Source organism: Psammomys obesus, unplaced genomic scaffold, assembly GCF_907164565.1.
Source record: "Psammomys obesus unplaced genomic scaffold, mPsaObe1.curated_primary_1811, whole genome shotgun sequence".
Lineage (NCBI taxonomy): Eukaryota > Metazoa > Chordata > Mammalia > Rodentia > Muridae > Psammomys > Psammomys obesus.
The window spans coordinates 3,784,638-3,797,719 of NW_026591918.1; positions in this window are offsets into that span (position 1 = coordinate 3,784,638).

Sequence of the window (13,082 nt, forward strand, 5' to 3'; positions counted from 1 at the left end):
TTTTTTTTTTTTTTTTTTTTTTTTTTTTTTTTTTTTTTTTTTTTTGTAGTTGGTGAGAGAAGGGAATCAAGTTCCAATCTTCTGCATGTGGACATCCAGTCTCCACTCATTAAGGAAGGTTTTCCTCTAATCTATCTTTTTGTAAGTTTGTTAAAATGTGATGGCTATAATTATGTGGGCTCATTTCTGAGACTTCTAGTCCATTTGTTTTTGCATGTATTTTTAAATTAATTACAGTTATTTGTTTTGTATGTTATATGGTGAGCACGTATATGCCACAGATGACAGCTTTGGAGGATTTGTTCTCTCTACTCTGTGTGTCTCAGAGCTTAACACTCAGGTTGTCCGGTGTAGCAGCAAATACATTTACCTGCTGAAGAGTCTCTTGGGTCCTCTGTGCACTGTTACGCCAGTTCCATACTGACTGTGTTCTTGTCCTGTGGTCCCCAGGTTATGACGCCTCCGGCATTGCTCTTTTTGCTCAAGATTACTTCGGCTAGTCAGGATCTCTTGTATTTCTGTATGAATTTTAGTATTGCTTTTCACGGCATTTGTGGAAAAAGTTACTGGAATTTTGAGTGGCTCGGTCACTTTCAGTGATATGTCCACTTAAACAATATCAATTTTGCTGAGTGGCGAATGTGGCCAGATTTTCCATCTTCTAGACTCTTCAGCTTAGTTCATCAGTGCTCTATAGTTTTCATATAGAGGTCGTCAGCGTCCTCGCTAACGTTTATTATTAGGTATTTTCATTCTTATTTATTTTATTTTTTTAAGCACTCATGCTATTGAGAACACACACGGTCAGAGGATAACTTGAGGAGTTGGTTCTCTGACCATGTGAGTGTTGGGGATTGAACTCAGCTTGTCAAGTTTGGAAACAAGTGCCTCACACACCGAGCCATCTCAGCAGGCCTTATTTCCTGTCTCAGAATATTATCAATGTGTAGAAAAACTACTGTTTTTTAAAACATTGGTTTTTATATTCTACTACTTTTATATTTTATTTGTATTTATTTATTTACTTTTGTTTATTTAAGACAAGGCCTGGCTGTGTAGCCCTGGCTAGCCTAGAACTCACTGTGTAGACTGGGGTGAACTTCAGCTGTGGGTGACCCCCAAATCTCTGCCTTCCAAGTGATAGAGTTGTATTACCACCATGCAGGCCTACTTTTAAAAACAGTGTTTAGCAGATCCCAGGCACAATCTGATATGAGCAGAGATGCTTCAGTGTTCCCCGCTCAGTGCAATGTTGGCTGTGTGTCTGTCCTATGCAGCCTTGTTGAGCTATTAGTCCCCTGTTTCTAGGTTCTCTCGGGCTCTTGTCTTGAAGAGTGTTGAATTTTGTTAGAGATGCATTCTGTGTCAATTGAGTTTATCATGTGATTTGTCATGGACTAGTCTTCTTTGATGATCATGACTGCCCCAGCTTGCTTTTGGCATCTGTGTCCTTGGAGTTCTTTTTCTACCTTTTGAATTTAGCCTCTGTGTGTCTTTGTCAGTAGTAAATGCTTCTTTACACAGGTAATAGTTGGATCTTGTTTTTTTTTTTTTTTTTTTAATACAATCAGCCAGTCTGAGTGTTTTTTTTAAATGCAAAACATAATTAAATCTACTAACATTATAACCACTCTGTGTGTGTGTGTGCGTGTGTGCGTGAAAGCCAGAGAAGAACCTCCAGGAGTCAGTTTTTTCTTCCATTGTGGGATCTGGGATCAAACTCAGGTTGTCAGGCTTGTATGGTAAGCACTTTGACCTGGTTAGTCATCCTGCTCATCCAACTGTACGTTTTAGGGAAAGAATTATGGCTATTTATCTACAGACCTAAAGAAACTAAACACTAAGGAGGACCCTAGGGAGGATGCTTAAATCTCCTTCAGAATGGAAAACAGGATAGGCACCAGAATCGGTGGAAGAGAGGAAACAGGATGGGAGCCTACTATAGTGGGTCCTCTGAAAGGATCCACCCAACAGGGGATCAAAGTAGATGCTGAGACTTAGGGCCAAACTTTGGGCAGAGCGCAGGGAGTCTTATGGAGGAAGAGAGGGGTGGAAATAGAGCGACATGAAGGGGACATGAGCCCCACAAGGAAACCAACAAAACTAAAAGATCTGAGCCTGGGGGTCTTGCTGTGACTGATGCACCAGCGGAGGATGATGCATAGAGAGGACCTAGACCCCTTGCTCAGATGTGGCCAATTGGCAGCTCAGTCTCCATGTGGACCACTGAGTGAGGGGAGCAGGGGCTGCCTCTATCATGAACTCACTTGGCTGCTCTTTGATCACTGCTCTTTGATGCAGCCTTGCCAGGCCACAGAGGAAAAGAATCCAGGCAGTCCTGATGAGATTTAACAAGCTCTGGGCAGTAGTGGAGAACTCCCCATTTCAGTGGACTAGGGGAAGGGGATGAGGAGAAGATGGAGGGAGGGTCGGACTGGGGGAGATGAGGGAGGGGGCTTCAATTATAATGAATAAATTCAATTATATTCCGTTATAATGAATAAATTATGAAGAAAAAAATAAAAATAAAGTTAAAAAAGAATTATGGCTATTTGAATTTAAGGCTATTATTGGGAGGCAAGAATTCTTATGATTCTATTGGCTTGTTTGCTGATTGAATTGAGTATCTTTATTTTTCTTTTTTTCTATACTCATCTTAGTTACATCCTGGTTTGCTTAGTTAAAAATGTTCAATTGTTTCATGTTTAAAAAACATTTTATTAGTGTGTATTAACTGTACAAAGTAACGGATTTCATTATTGATTTTTTTTTTCAGAAATTATCATGTTCTTCCCTATTGTCAGTATGTGATTTTTTTTTTCTTTCCTAATTTCTTCTGATTGTGACTGGTTTTCTTCCTCACTCTGTATAGAGTTACTTTAAGTAATTCTGCAGTGCTATCTTAGTAGTCATGAATCAGTTTAGTTTGTATGTATCTTGGACAGTCTTTATTCTCCATCAGTTCCAAAAGATAGCTTTACTGGAATACACACATGCCCGCGTGCGCGCACGCGCACACGCACACACACACACACACACACACACACACACACACACACATACTTGGATAGGTTCTCACTATGTAGCTCTGGCTGTTCTGGAACTCATTTAGACATATATTTGAAAATAAGTTTCTTGGTGACAATTATCACAATAATGCTTAAAGTGTGGCCGCATTGAAACTCTTCAAAGCACATGGGACCTTTTCCATAAAGACAGGTTCTATTGGCAGAATCAGGATAAAGGGGTAGGGAGGAAGAGTCTGGGATAAATATAATAGTTCGGAGGATTTGCGTGAGGCACACCTCTCACAGAACACATCACCAGGCTATTCACTCAATCCTTTCTCAGCTTCGTGGGCAGAAACAGGTACACATCCCTTTCGTTGAAGAGACAATCCTGTGTGTTTAACACTCATGGTTTCTCTAGTGCTTGTCTGTGAGCACAAGGGCCTTGGGCTCTCTATGTCTCCCCAGTTCTAAGTTTTTAAATAAAAAATAGTTAGCTATCCCCAATTCTAAATTTTAGAAGAAAAAAAAATAATGGCTGCGATAGAGACCGCGTTTGAATGCATTGCCGTCATACCTTATTAACAAGACTATTAATATATGCAGGCATTACAAGGTTATAATAATGGCTTACAGAGAACCAAGGAAAGGGTAAAGCCATCTTAGCCATGACGGCTACTCAAAGGTCACTTGAGAGATTCTTTCTATCTCTTTTCATAGCTCGTTAACTTGATCATCAATAGTGTGAGAGACACCTGACACATTAAACAACACATACCAAGAATTGTTGGCAACCACATTATGCTTGAGCAACAAATAGTCCACAGTAGCTCTATTTTGTAAAACTGTGATCCTCAATCCACCTATCTCTTGATTAATTTCTGCTAATATTTTTGCGGTAATATTAGTAGTTTTACCAATCTTACAGGTCATCTTTAAATCTTTGAGACATCTCTTTGTATTTCACTAACCACTTCTGGGATAGGCAATGAAAGAGATGCTGTGGCTGTAACCATTACAGGGTACAATAGATGTGAAGAATCATTGCAATCCTTTTTTTTAATTAAATTTATTTATTCATTCATTTCACATCCTGATCGCAGTCCCCTAGACCATTGAAATTCTTGGGGACAGCTCATTTAAACTGATTGACTGCAAAGATTTACTGAACAAAATGAATATGATATAGCCTATGCCACATAAACCTTTTGGAACCCTCAAGAAGGAAAGTATAAGTAGCATTTTTCACACACAAAAAGGCAGTCGTTGGCCGGAGGAAAGAATATGATTAGAGGTGGAACTGCAATGAGGAGTGATATAAGGGCACTTGAAGCATAAACACTGTGATGGAAAACACCGTTGACAGGAAAATCAGGGGAGGCCATGTGCGTACGGGTGTGGTGGGTTCTGTTTTGTCCCCATTATTTGTGCACAGAGCGTGTGTGTGACCCCTATACCATACAGATTTCCTTTAAAGAGCTGAGAAATAGATGGGTTTGCTCTGACACAAAAAAAATATTGTTCGTGTTGACTGCCAGGCACCAAAGGAAGCCAGAGGTTATTTTCTAAACCACTGGCAATTGGTAGCAACATTCTAGGTACAACAATAGCAACTTTAGCAAGCAGCACATCAGGTGACCCCCTTTTCCTTTTCAGACAACTGTAGTTTCCGCTATTAGAGCTCTCCAAAGAGTACTCAACAATGGTAAAATCCATATTATTGCATTTGAACTGATGAGTGGATTAGTCCAACTAAAACATCCCCTGTTCATGTAACTAAATATCTGAATGCCATCTTTCATCTAGACAACTAGTCCTGAAGGATAGAAACAATTCTTAGCACGGCAAAACGACACCATACTGTCTGCTATTAGAGACTTGCCTTTTTATGCCCCCGACCATTTGGATTTTGCATTAACAAGCTGAGAAATAGCATGTCATACAGTCAGTAAACCTAACAGCATCACCTTCGGTCAGTAGTATTTTGTCCCTGCTGTTTCCCCAATGTCTCAACTTGGCAAGTTAGAGTCTGCCATCATTGACTTACTCTTCTTGGGGCATGTCCTCTTGATGTGTTTGTCATCTGTCTTTGGTCGTTTCATTTGTTTGGTGGTCTCTGGGGTGCTGTCCTGGTTGGACGCATCAGAACAGGAGCCATCTGTGACTGTGTTCATTTCCTGGAAAGACACAAAGATAACCTTGTCTTGATGTTAGGGGACCATTGGGACCTTTCCACTTGTTAGATTTCAGATATTTTCATTTAATATATTCTTTAGACTATGTCTCCTTTAGGGAAAAATGCTTTTGGGCAGCAGAAAAAGCATCAGTCTTTAAAGTGAAAAAATTGAGAAAATTTAAAGTTAGCAAACTAAATATATTATAGTGTATGGGAATTTAGGTGGGAGTATATACTCCCTTTTTATTTTTTATAATTTGCCAATTAAGTTTTTGATGGTGTTCCACAATAGCTTGATCCTGTGGATAGTAAAGGATCTTAGTAACATGATTCCTAGCCCATTAACATCAAAATTCTCTAAAGCATTTCCTGGTATAAGCATGGCCATTATCAGGTTTTAGTTGTTATGAGTCCTAGAAAGAAAATAAATAAAGAGTTTTGACAAAGTCAAGTCCCACATGTGGCATAGTGGGATTTTTCTGGAGCCGCTAGGGCTCCATGACATGCGTGCTCCATGTGCTCTGTAGCTGACTAGTTAGGGAGAGCCTGTGCATGCCTCAAGTGTATTCCAAGCACAGGCCTTTGCGTACCTGCCAGCAAAGAGGGCTTCACACAGGCAGCCACAGTTTCCAATGTCAAACTCATATCTACTCATTACTAATTATGTACTAGAAGCTTAAGATACTGTATAAAATAATGCCTTTGTACTGTGTAAACAATGCCTTTATACTCTGTAAATAATGCCTTTAATAGAGGATAGGTTCTCATGAGCCTCCTTTAACTACCTCCCTTGCTAGAGCCTGATCATTTAGCAGACCAAGGATAAGCATAAAACTAAAAAACAAACAAAATCTGTTTAATTAACAATGATCATTAACTTTTAAAGATTTAAACTTAAGGCTATATGATTTGTGATCTTTAAAATTTGGGGCAACTTTAATTTTGAGCTCAAGAAGACTTTCCTACTAGGTAACAACAGGGTTTTTAGAAACACCTGAGAAATAATCCCAGAAAATCCCAGAAGGAGAAAACGATTAAGTTTTCCTGTGTAGGCATGAAAGTTCATATCTAGCTGATAATTTAAGCAAGACAAAAATGTGAAAAGAAATCAAAGCATAACCATTTTGTGGAAGAAGAACTTGCTGGAATCCAGCTGTAGTTCTTGCTACATTTTGTAGACAGTCTGATGTAATAGATTCCCAGGCTGTACCAAAAATAATTTTAGGTAAAAATTTCCAAATAATCTAATTCCTACTGATTGCATTTTTTTTAACCCCTTTTGGCCCCCAAGGGAACTTGAGAAACATACAATTATGTTTGTATTTCTTAGTTACCACATTATCCAGAAGAATATTAAAATAAAACTTTTTTGATTCTAATTTATTCCTATTTTCTTTTGAAATCATCCAACACCTATTTACATTGTTATTTAAAATTTTCGTTATGTTGTACCAAAACACAATTTTAAAAAATGAGGTTTTAGTTATCATAAATGCAAAGGAGCTTGGGTAGCTTGGGTTCTCAGTGCCTAAAAGGACTGACATAAGAGTCTCCAATTCTGATGTAGACGACAAGATAACATTCCTTATTTGCCAATGTTGTGAGTGTATTCTTGGACCGATGGGGAGTTTGAGCAGGCGTCAGCAAGGAAAGCATCTATGGTCTCAGTAAGAGACACTTACTGCACCAACCCTTGGAGCAGCCTCCTGGCAGCAACCCGAGTTAAGGCTGTTCCTGGCTCTCCTCCTAGGCAGGCTCTTTCTGCTTGTGTTCTCTAACCACAGAGGAGCCTGCAGGTTAGTATTACTAGCATGTGTCAGTAGAATTGGATTTATTATTATTTTTTACCATTTATTTTTAAAGCAGGGGAACTCAGCTGAAGAGATGCACTAAGTTTTTTGTCCAGGCCCCATCCTCTTTTTGTTTTACTGGACTCCATCCTTGAGGACTTCTCTTTTACCCTCTCTACATTTACAACCCTTTTGCAACTTTTTTCTTTCTCTTAGGTCAAGCCAGTTTTCACACTCAGGGCATCTCTGTCCTTCAGGTGCTAATTTATAGAAGAGGTCAGTTAAATAGTCAACGGGTGAAAAATATCTAATAAAAGCTGAATGATTACGGTGAGCTTAGGCTGTTGAGCTATGCCAGGGGAGGATGCAATCCTTCTTGTGGAGCATGAGAAATTTGTATATGAATGAAACATACTCTCCTCGTTCTTTTGAATAGCTATCTGTAAAAGCATTAAAAGCAGTCTCTACAGGATTTTTAGATGTAATTTTAGGCAATACCTACAGTTTTTTTTTTTTTTCCAAAAAAATCTTAAAAGGGGACCTTTTGGATAGTGATTATCTATAGATCCAGAATAACATGCAAATGCAATATGCCAGTTATTATCAGTGTGAAACAAGTAATCAACCTGCATTTTGTTTAGTGGAACAATAATTTTTGTAGGCTCTTTGCCAGGAAGGGATTAATTCTAGGAACTACTACTGCTTTATCAGCAGCATTATCTAATAAGCTAATAACCCACTCTGCTTTAGGTGTTATATTTCATATAAAATTTAAAGGAGAGTCTCCAGAAGGCAACTTGAAAAAGCTGAACCGAATCCTCAGTCGTGAAAGCCAGATAAGAACACACTCTACTCAATCAATTGACACAGCCCCAAGAAAGTTAAGCATTTATTTAAGTATTGATTAGATGAGCAGGGAAAGAGAATGCCATCCACATACCAAAATGACCAATACCTAAAGAAATTGAAATAGCACCAGCTTGGCTGCTTTATATTTTAGTTGCAACTGTTCCTGTACTAGAAGTTGGGCCTGCTTTATTCTTTTCCCATTATGGCACCACTGATCAATTCGTACTGAATTATTTCTGCTGTGAGGGAGACCCAACAAAAACCAAATAAAATACATGGCTCTGGGGCACAAGCCCTGGCTCATGATGCAATGGCTCAGGCCCACACTCTATTCCTCGGAACTCGGGCATTTTATCAGAGGCCACTCAGAGCTCAGACAAATCCAGGCATCAGGAAGGGCCTTGGGGACAGAGAGCTGTGAGTTCCAGTGAGATTACTTGGGAGAGTGAGCCCTGAACATGAGTGGCTGGCCTGGAGGCTAGGTAGCCCTGGAATTCATTCAGCCCACCCTGCCAAGACCTGCCAAAATGTATCCTGCAGAAAACTCACCCTTCTTTTTTCACTCCTCTTGAGAAGGTCCAAGCAATACATTACTGTACTCCAGCAGGGATTTTACTATCCCTTTTTTCCCATTTTATATTACTTCCTATGCATATGAAGCTGCAGAACTGTTGCTCTGAATATTTTGCTACTTTCTTTGCATTTTTCTTTTCTTTTCTTTTTTTTGTTTGTTGTTGTTTTGTTTGTTTGTTTTTGAGACGAGGTTTCTCTGTCCAGCCTTGGCTGTGATACTTTGGATCTTAACAAATATTTCAATAGTTATTAAATAAGATGCTTTCTCTCAGAGAACTGAGAAGAATCCATATTAATTCCATTTACACACTTATGGTCGTGAGCCCTTGGACAAGAAGATTGAATTCCTGCTTCTTATTTCTATTAAAAAACAAACAAACAAACTTTCTTTGTCTTCTCCAAGGGTCAAGACTATCACATTGGGTTCCAGTTGTGTGTGTGTGTGTGGGGTCTCTGCAAACATCAGGGACAGCTAGTAACCATCCATATGACATAAAAGAAAATCCAGTTCAACATGACTTAGCTGGTGCTGGTTCAAACTCCTATATCAGTGATTCTCAATTTTCCTAACGCTGAGACCCATTAATACAGTTCCTCATGTTGTGGTGACACCTGATCATAAAAAATTATTTTTGTTGCTTCTTCATAACTGTAATTTTGCTATTGTTCTGAATTGCAGTGAAATATCCGTGATTGCTGACAGTCTCAGGTGACCCCTGTGAAAAAGCTGCTGGATTCCCAAGTTGAGAACCACTGTTCTGGAGTCTGACAGTGTATTTTTGACATATTTAAGTATAGTACAATTAGAAAAAAAAGAAAGGGTTCCTGGTGACAATTATCATAATAATATTTAAGGTGTGAGTACATTGAAACTCCTTCGCAAAGTCCATGGACCTCTTCCTTAAGAATGGGTTCTACCGACGGAGGAAAAATGCCCAGGATAAAGGTGTGAGGAGAAAGAGTCCGCGTAAATACACGGGTCTGGGGAGTTCGGATGAGGCCTGTTCCTACAGACAGAGAGGTCTCTGTAAATGACACCCACCCTCCTCTCCACTGAAGAGCCAGCCCTGCATGGTTTCCTCGGCTTCCCTAGTGCTTCTGTGAGCATGAGGACCTCACGCCCTCTGCATCCCACCACTGGGTAATACTTCAGGAAATTATTCATTATGCTTGTGGAGCATGTGCGTGGGAGGGCGCGCATGCACACGGAGGTCAGGAGACATGTTAGAGTCGGTTTTCTTTTTTCACTGTGGGTTCTGGGGATTGAACGCAGGTCAGGCGGGGTGACAAGCGCCTTCCCTTACTGAGCCATCTTGTCGACCCTCTTGTTTGCAGCTTGCAGTCTCCCTTCACTGGAGTGTGGCTTGTGGAGGCTCCATGTGTGGAAGCTGGTGCTTGGGCATTTCAGCCTATAGTGTCACTAACGAGGTGTTCTTCCTGTTGTTTATATCCATCACCTTCCTCTACCCGGGAGATTTTTAAGTTTGACCTCTTGTGTCCCAGAATTCTTTAAGGTGGTCATGTTTGCTTGTTTTTGTTTTTTCTTTCCCTTTATGGCATTTGAATATAATCGTCCTTTAATCTTGTCTTTAAGCCCTGATAGTATTTCTTCTGACATTGATGATTGTCTCACTGAATTTTGAAAATTCAACTTTTAAAAGTTTTTGTTTCCAAGATTTATTCTTTAGTTTTTAGGGAAAAAAATCACTACATTTGTTTATTTTGTGTATGGTGTGTGTGTGTGTGTGTGTGTGCGCGTGTGTGCATGCATCTATGCACATATCAGAGTATATGTGTAGAGGCTAGAGGATAATGTATGGGAGTTGCTTCTTTCCTCCCTCTAAATTCTTAGGATCAAATGCAAGTCAGCAGGCTTGGAGGTGTGGGGTGTCAAAGAGACCCAGGACTAGGCTCACTCAGTACCTGTGGCTCCTCCCAGCATTTCTCCACCTACCCGCTACCCTCGCAGCCCAGAGGATAGGCTTCATTTCCCCTCCCTAGCTTCTGATTCCTATATAACTCAGCCATTTGGATACATACTCTCTTGACCTCTTGGCCTCCTTTGTCTGTCGAAGTGATGTTTTTGTTTGTTTGCTTTGGTTTGGTTTTGAGACAGGGTTTCTCTATGTAGCTTTGGCTGTCTCGGACTCACTTTGTAGACCAGGCTGGCCTTCAACTCAGAGATCCGCCTGTCTCTGCCTCCCTGAGAGTGCTGGGATTAGAGGCGTGCACCACTGCTATGGCTAGGAGTGATGTTTTTGTGTGTTCAAATGCTGACTTCTGTGCCAGCAGAAATCTGCTTATAGTCTGGACTTCGGGTGTTGTCATTATTACGAAGCATCCTAGTATTTTGTAAACCTTGTTCTTTGTTACCTTCTGATTGGTCAGATAAAGAGCTGAACAGCCTATAGCTGGGTAGGAGAGGAAAAGGCGGGGTTTCCGGCCCCAGAGAGGTTGAGAGGGTCTCAAGTGGGGACGTGGAGGAAAGAGGAGGTGCTGGGGCAAGACGTAGATGGCAGGTAATGGGCTGTGTGGAGGGAAGTGGGCCGGGGCAGTGTTGCCAGGTTAAAATAGCTGAGACTCTGCCCAGCTTAGTGCTAAGTTAATAATAAAAATGAGTGTCTGTGTCGTTTTTTGGGAGCTAGAACAGGCATAGAAAGCCATTCAGTTACATTTAACATTTCTCCGCACCCCCTCCTCCTCTCCCTGTCAGGGCTCAGCCTATTCTGCCGGCCAGGTTCAGTCTGTACTCTTCCGGATGCTTCTGCCTGTTCTCTCCTCGTGGAAGTAACAGAACCCTTCTTTTCAACTACACCTCGGAGCAGTCATGACTCATTTTCACTCACCTGCTACCAAAACCTCAGGAGTGTCATATATGAGTTCCTTCCAAAGGACTGAGCTCTCTGAACCAAGCTGCTGATTTAACACTCCTAAAGTATATATGGATCGCTTGCTTATGCTGGCTTCTGCCACCCACTCTGACCCCAAATTTTAGAGTCTAAGTCTTTAGCCACTTCTTCCCTCCACCTGCTCCCTCCATCCAGGTCTCTCCTTGCCCACTCGGTAAGTGTCCTTTCTCTGGCTCCTGGAGCGTACAGGGGCACCACCATGTGGGTAACTCTTTACTAACACGCTCACTCCTCTTCTTCTATGGCAGTGGTTTTTAACAACCTGTGGGTTGGGTCCTTTTTGGGGGTTGAATGAGCCTTACACAGGGTTCACCTAAGACCATTAGAAAACACAGACATTTACATTATGATTCATAACAGTAACAAAGTTACAGTTATGAAGTAGCACTGAAAATAATCGTACGATTGGAGGTCACCACAGCACAAGCAACTGTATTAAAGGGTCACAGCATTAGGAAGGTTGAGAACCACTGACCTACAATCTATCCTGCCTATAAACTATCCTAGGACAGTGGACTATTGGAGGCCTCCCCTTACCAAAAGCTTCTCCCAGGCCAACCCTTCAGCTGTTTTCTACTCTACTGCTCTAACCACTTGTCTCTCTTCCTCTACTGTGTCACTTCAGAACTGCCTGCATTGTCCACTATTATAAAACCACACAGGTGTCCCAGGACACTCCTTCACCCTACCAAGCCCCTGTCATGTGTAAAGGGATGCTTCTCCTTTGTGATTTGGGACATTTCTCCTGGAGAAATCTTTCAGTCCAGTTGGAGTTTCCTTGTCCTGCCTAGGAGCTGCAGTCAATGGCTTCTCTACATCCTGTGGCCTCTATGATATTGGAATCCTCCATCGGACAGAGTTCCTATTTGTGATGCTTATCCCTCATGGCTACATAGGCCATGCCTTCCTGGGCTTATACATTGAGATCCTTGTCCCTCACAGCTCCTTGCCTCCCCTATAGGCTACCTGCTAAGTCCTGCAGCTTCTCTACACCCTGCTGGGCTTCAACAACACTGGAGTCTTTTCTTGGGCAGAATTCCTATCTGCAACCCTGTTCTCTGTCTCTGTTTTGTCTAGGAGCTCATAGGAACCCTACTTCTGGCCAAATTCATTTTGTATCCCTTTCTCTTTTATTCCTCAGACCCAGTGATTCTATGAAAGCCTCACTATCTTAAACGCTTGGTCTCAATACAGATCAATACCCTAAGATTGTCACACTCAATTTCTGCCACCGCACAAACAGATGATCCCCAAATCTCTCACATCTGAATGTTCTCTGTTTCACACTCCCAAGTGTCTTATCTCTAAGGGTTTTTAGTTTTCTATTCTTGAAAATCTTTCATCTTTACAATTTCTCTTGTGCTCTGTTCTCAAGAGCTCATTTTTTAAAGATTATTTATTTATTTTATGTATGTTAGTGCTCTATCCACATGTACACCTGAATGCCAGAAGAGGGCACCAGGTCACATTTTAGATGGTTGTGAGCCACCATGTGGTTGCTGGCAATTGAACTCAGGATCTCTGGAAGAGCAGACAGTGCTCTTAACCACTGAGCCATCTCTCTAGCCCATCAAGAAATCCTTTAAGACTATTGTGTAAAACTCTTTATCTCAGAATTTGTAAGTTCAATGTGTATGGTTAAAGAATCCATGACAAAAAATAAGCTTAAAATGTGTAACAAAAGGATGATCTCAATTTACTGTACACGACTCAATTCTTACTGACAAAACAAAGTTATCTACTTGCTGTATATGTAATGTGAATTCAACTTTTGTTT